This window comes from Podarcis muralis, chromosome 9 (genome assembly GCF_964188315.1).
Source record: "Podarcis muralis chromosome 9, rPodMur119.hap1.1, whole genome shotgun sequence".
Lineage (NCBI taxonomy): Eukaryota > Metazoa > Chordata > Lepidosauria > Squamata > Lacertidae > Podarcis > Podarcis muralis.
The window spans coordinates 54,629,873-54,636,842 of record NC_135663.1 but is presented as its reverse complement, the minus strand read 5'-3'; the positions used below and the strand labels follow the sequence as shown (position 1 = coordinate 54,636,842).

At 39.7% G+C, this 6,970-nt stretch overlaps 1 protein-coding gene across 6 annotated transcripts in view; it reads left to right on the top strand.

Annotated features, from left to right (window-relative positions):
- Positions 1–6,970, top strand: part of CLOCK (clock circadian regulator) — a 41,550-nt gene that overhangs the window by 397 nt on the left and 34,183 nt on the right. The gene's annotated exons all lie outside the window — the stretch shown is intronic.

The following is a 6,970-nucleotide window of genomic DNA, read 5'->3' as shown; positions in this document are numbered from 1 at the left end:
GTAAACTTTGACAGGCGGCGGGCGCGACGGCGGGTTGGGTCGCTGGCGCAGGTCTATGATCTCAGTGTCTCTGCCCCCCCCCCCCCGTCTCCCGACCCCGCCGACAGTTGAGGGCTTCGCGTGACCCGCTGCCGGGGACAATTCAGGCCCTCAGGGGCTGGCCGGGAATTGGGGAACAGCTTGAGGGGCCGCTGCCTCTATCTTCCTCCGACCCCCACCCCCGAACTCGGGCACCGTGGCGAGGCGGAGACGGGGCAGCTCCGGTGTTTCATAACCGAGGCGGGAGGGGGCTGTGAGGGGCCCATCCCGCTCTCCGGGTTGCGCCCGGCGTCTCCGGTTTATGAAGGGCGCTCCAGGAGGGGCACCGGTTTGGGGTATCCCTAATACAAGCGGCGCCGTTTTGGTCCTGTCAGAAAGCTGCCCTTCCCCGCCCTGCGAACCCGGAGCGCGAAGAGGCATTTTCCTTTTTCTCTTTTCCTCCTACAGCGGCCCTGAACCTTATTTGAATACTGATGATGCAGGCGGGGAGGGGTTTCCTCGCCTCTCTGGAGCCGCTTGCTTATGAACGAATCTAGGGCATTAGATCAAGCTGGAGCGCCCACGTACTTTCGTTTATTTTGCCGAGATCAGGACCCTGCCCCTTTCTTTAGAGCAAAGGGGAGAATGTTGATGTGTCAAGCCCGCTTCAAAGGTGTCAGCTGGTTTCATTTGGTAGTCAGGAATGCAATCTGACTTTTTGGTGTCGTTGGTTTCTTAGCTCAGTTTCTACTAAAATATTATACTTCAAAAAGATCTAATGTAGCAGAAAGTGGAAAGTCAGCACGTAATGATTTCTTAATGCGCTTCTTTTTGTTAAGTAATATGAAAGAAAGGCTGCAAGCCTAAGCATACCGCTGGTAAATCTTGTTTAACTCTGCAAGATTTCCAAGTAACCATGCTGATGATGGTGCCGATGTATTGTGCGCTTGCTTGCAGACAAGGTTTTGTTCTGGTTGGTAGCACTTGTAGCACTCCTTGAGTGAAGGACACCATAAGTGACAGGACACATTGTTAGATTGTAGCAATGTGCGTAACTCCATACATGGCATTGTATAAGTAATCCTACTTGCTTTCTGTGCGCACATAATGGGTTATTTATTTATTTTTTTGTAACCTTGATTCTTTGAGTGGAGTAGATGTGCTGGAATAAATAGTTCTCTAGTATCTACTTAGGAAGAATAGATTGCAGCTTAAATAAACCTTCAAGTTGACCATTCAATCTAGAGTGAGTGAAAGTTGCTTGTCACACTCTCAACTCAAATGGCCTTTGCTGCACAGTTTCTTGGGTTGGCAACACTTTTTATAGACCATAAATTGCCCACATTGCTGCTTTATAGAACACAGTGCTTGTGTTTATTATACCTATGCCCCATTTTTATATCAGAAAGCTCATGTACTTCCCATAAGCCTTCTGTATAGGTACAGATCATGTCTACACACTAGTTTCAGCAATGTTAAACCAGTGTTCCATTACCTGCCAAGAGCTGTTTCAGTATCCTATCATTTAAGACAAGAATAGTTTAGCTATCTTCATAAAAAAGAAGGGATTCACACAAGTAAAAAATTGCATGGTCTGTTTCCTTGCCACCATGTTCTTCTGGAATGTTGTTGTTAAACAGAATTGAAACACCAGAAAGATGTCTTACTTTGTGGTATGATGCTGAAGTGGCATGCCAACTTTGTAACCACTCCCAAATAAATAAATAATAATACAGTAACAGTTATTTATTTATTTATTTATTTATTTATTTATTTATTTAATGTGTATACCACCCTATACTTGGAGATTTTAGGGCGGTTCACAACGTTATGTTACTAGCTAAAAAGTTATAGTTGTACAATCCTTCCTTACACATTAAATCAGACTTGCAATGATAACTGCAAAATTGCAAATAGACTTAGATTGTTACCTCTAGGTGAATGGGATAGAGTTGTCCATGCACCTATTTATACAGCTCTGTACTGTATATATACTACAGTATATGCAGGTTGCTCATCTGACTTTCTTATAGACTTAAAGAGTTACAGAGAAACCTTTAAAATATAGACATGTTGCATATAGGACTGCAGTTATCTCTTTTACCTTTTCATACTTGGTCTGGAAGGAATACCTTCCTGTTCAGCATTGCCTTCAGTGGAGGAAGCCAGAAGGGCTGGTGCCTAGGCTGTGTTGTGATAAGAAGCACAACCTGCTTTCTCTTCTTCCCTGTTTGGTGCATGCCCACATCAGAGCTTGATAAAATGATAGTGCAGTGCAGGTTGACAAAGTAGGCAGGAGGATTGCAGGCATAGCAGAACCTCAGTGAACACTTGGATCATTTATGCACAAAATGCATTATCACTGGCCTGTGACAGCTTTGTATTTAAATAAAAGCCACAGGGATGCATGTACTTTATTCTGGACTGCTGTTAACAGAGGGTTTTTCTGTTTTCTGATTTTTTTTAATCAGCTGTCCAAAAAAACACAGATCTATATAACCAAAATACGTTTATATGACTGCAGTCCTAAACTAGGTAAAGGTAAAGGGACCCCTGACCATTAGGTCCAGAGTGGCTGACTGTGGGGTTGCGGCACTCATCTCGCTTTATTGGCCGAGGGAGCCGGTGTACAGCTTCCGGGTTATGTGGCCAGCATAACTAAGCTGCTTCTGGTGAACCAGAGCAGCACACGGAAACACCGTTTACCTTCCCGCCGGAGCGGTACCTATTTATCTACTTGCACTTTGATGTGCTTTCAAACTGCTAGGTTGGCAGTTAGGCAATCCTAAACTACCTAGCAGTAAATCCTATTGGATTCAGTGAGGCTTACATCTAAATCATCGGGGTTAGGATTGCCTCAATTATGAAACATAAAATCTTCTGTAATGGAAATAAGCATTCTTTTGATACTACTTATGCCTGAAATAGAATAGTTTGATGGAGGCAAATCAGTCAATACCACTGACGGTATATCCTACCTATCTCAATCTTGAATGAATGGGTTAGACGTTTGTAGGGCTTTTCCAGGAAATAGTTTGAATTTTTTTAAGAAAGATCTAACGAAATGAAGGTGAGTAGGACAGAACTTGTAATATCTTGATGATTTCTGAACTGAGGTGGTTAGTTTCAGGACACCCCCCCCCCCCAGATCTTTAAAGATTGGTATTAAATGCATGCTGGTGAGATGAGGATTAGTGATGTGGCCTCACTTTTCATGTTTTGAAATGTAAGGAACAAAATATGGATTTGTGTTGTTATTTCTGTGGGTCTAGAAGTAGTTTCAGTTCTTCATTTGTTATCCATTGTGCTTATGTCATTTCCCTTTCGTATAGTACATACAGTCCTTTTAGTCTCTGATCAAATCTACTTAATTATAGGAAATTTGCCACTTCCTGTTTCTATTATTATTATTATTATTATTATTATTATTATTATTATTATTAACAAAATGTAACAGTGGGATTCCCCATTTCTAAAGGACAGAAATGTTTGATATAGCCCATTTCATATGGAAATATAACATACGCATGAGAAACATAGGTTTGCAATTGGGTAAAGACATATGCAGGGTCCTAAAACATAATTGATTTATTATATTGCCATTTGATTGCAATTTAAAAAAATCAGTTGAAAACTAATAATAATAATAATAATAATAATAATAATAATAATAATTTATTATTTATACCCCGTCCATCTGGCTGGGCCTCCCCAGCCACTCGGGGCGGCTTCCAAAAAAAATATTAAAATACTGTAATACATCAAACATTAAAAGCTTCCCTAAACAGAACAAGTCGTTCTGGGAGAGCCTATTAAAACTGTTTGAATTATGAAAGTAGATTTTAAGAATTATTTCCTCCAATTTCATCAATTTGGATAATTAGGCCTGGTCCTAGTTTATCTCAAATATTACTGTATGTGCAAATAATTGTCATACTAGTGACATCTCTGTGGTTAACATTGCAGTTAGATCCCTTATTGTAAACTGTGTTTCAGACAATTAGCCTCAGTTAAATATTTTCTTAAAAGGTCATTCTTAGTACGACTTTGAAGGTGTTTTAAGTTTTTTTATCTTTAAAGCACAATAAAAACATACTGAGTGCCAGACCTTTCAGTATTATAAAGACCTAACGCTTTATTTAGAATATAAGGGCTATCAATATTTTTATACTGTTAGCCTTAGAGGTCCAATAGTGCAGAAGTATTATATGTGTATCATTGCTAACTAGGGTTCCTTGCTTACAAGGTTTTGCAAAACCATTTCAAGTTCTGATCAAGATGGACTCCAATTAGTATTCATCATGTCTAATGCTGTTAACTGCCCTGGGATATAGGCTTTGAAAGGCAGCATATAAATGCTCTGAATAAATAACTATAGGTAAGCAAGAAAGGATTCACAACAGACCAAAAAAGAGGGGGAAAGAGCTGGAGTCTTTGACTTTTTGAACTTTTTACATGTTTAAGAGATTAGTGTTATACTTGCGCTGGGCAAGTGTGTAAGTTTCTTTGCCTAATTTTGCCTACATTTCCCTGCTATGAGGAACATTAAAGCAACTGAACAAATCATTATTAACTTGTTAAGTGTTTAAAAGTTTGAAATGAACAGTAGTAAAGTAGTAAGTCTCAACTTTCAGGAGGGATGTGAAGGAGAGTAAAGATGTTAAAAGTGACACAGAAATTCTGACTTGGAAAACAACAAGGTGAAATTGCAAAACAATTACAATGTTAAAAACAAGTAAAACAATAAAGCTGTTTCAATCAAAGCAGAATTGTGTGAAGTTCCTGTTTTCTTAAGCCACACTTTCATACGATGTCCAATTTGGGAAAATTTCCAGATGTCCCTCCAAACCAAGTTATCAAACCAAGATCATCTCTCCTATTTTGTTTTATAGATTTCTTTTAAGAGATTTTTGATCTGTTCGAAGGCAGCCAAATAGCACTATTAACAAAAATAATACAAACACCAATTGTGTGATTATATTGTTGGAATCTGTTCTGAGACCTTATGATGAAGTTTGGATAAGAAATCTTATGAATGAATGAATAAATACATAAATAAGATAAATAGTTGTTAGATAACTGGCAGATTGCCAGTTTGCTCTTCCAGTTTGCTCTTCACTGTGACATGTGTCTTAGAAGTTAGGTCCAAGGATCAAATGCTGCCATCCATCACTATCACGTTCTCAGGACTCTTCCAAGGCCACACCACCTCAGTCCTGCTTTATGCCCCTGTTGCATGTTTCTGCCCTGTTACAGTGTGTTATTACACTGTGATAATGCCTCCCACTTGCCTGTATCGAGGATGAAGAGATGTGTGCGTACAAATCTCCGACTCGTACATGGTTGAAATGCAGCCTTTGGTACGAATGTAAGAGTCATAGCTATTGCTCTGTCTGCTTTTGCCACAAACTCCACTTATTATTATTATTATTATTATTATTATTATTACCTCTTTTCCTGCCCAACACTGACATGAGGTTGAACATGAGGGAATGTGGCCTTGGGCTGAAAAAGGTTCCTCATTCCTGACTATTATAGTTGTCACAGCATGACATTTTTGGACTCTAAAGAATATTCTAGAAACTTGCTGGTCTTGTACTCAGCACTGAACAGTTCCAGATCACATTTAGCCACCACAGATTCCCTGCTGAGGTGAGAGAGACATCACTTCTGCCTTGATGGAAGCCTTTCATGAATATCTGTGGGTGAGACAGGAATGTTGCTGAGTTCCATGGAATTCCTTTCTCTCTGCACAGTGGTGGACCAAATGCTTGGGAGCTGTGATGTTTCACATAAAGCCTTATAGGCACTTTTTCTTATACAAGTGATTAATAGAATGCTGTATTTCTAAAAATGCTTATTAATGCAGCATTTGTCAAAAATGTGTGAGAGAATAAGATTGTGACTCTGTTGTTAAAAGTTGAATTGTAAATGAGTAGGGTTTTTTTTTAGTGAACATTTCAGGTCCTTGTTGTAGTGAAAGATGTTTGATATTCCAATTTTGAGTGGTGTACTTTTTATAGTTTGATTTGGTGATGTCTTTTGGCTAAGCAATAAAAGACATGACAGACCAAGACCCAGAACTAGATATCAACAATTTCATTTCATGATGATTAAGCCAGTATTGCAATATGAGGAGCTCTAATGATTTCTAACTTTGATGATCAAGAACCATTGTTTATTTTCAGTCTAGTTCAGTTAATAATACCACTAGGTTTTGCGTTTCTCACCTTAGAGGGCTAGCTTCTGAATATATTTGCTGTTTCATTAGCAACTATATAGAAATAAAGTTTAGCTCCTGCAGGACTGTAGCACTTGGAAAAGCTGTAAATTCTTCATCCGTAAGCTGTTAAAGCTGTGGAAGTTGAGAGTATATCCCACTGAAGTGTCATAAGTTTGAGTAGATTGTATCCAACCAAGTCCTATTCAGAGTAGACCTATAAAAATTACTGGGGCTATGTTAGTCATGTTCATTCATTTCTGTGGACGTATTCTGAGTAGGGCTAACACTAGATATAACCCTATGTAAAGGAGCTGTAGTGCAAAGCACATGCAAAAGACTCCAGTCAAATAACTGGCAATCTTTAGCACTGCATATTCAGACCTGCATCATGTTCTGTAGAATTGTGGGAATGAAGTTTTGATACCAGTTATTTCGGTATATTTGATACCAGTTATTTCAGTATATTTGATACCAGGGATGCGGGTGGCGCTGTGGGTTAAACCACAGAGCCTAGGACTTGCTGATCAGAAGGTTGGCGGTTTGAATCCCCGCGATGGGATGAGCTCCCATTGCTCGGTCCCTGCTCCTGCCAACCTAGCAGTTCGAAAGCACGTCAAAGTGCAAGTAGATAAATAGGTACTGCTTCGGTGGGAAGGTAAACGGCGTTTCCATGTGCTGCTCTGGTTCACCAGAAGTGGCCTAGTCATGCTGGCCACATGACCCGGAAGC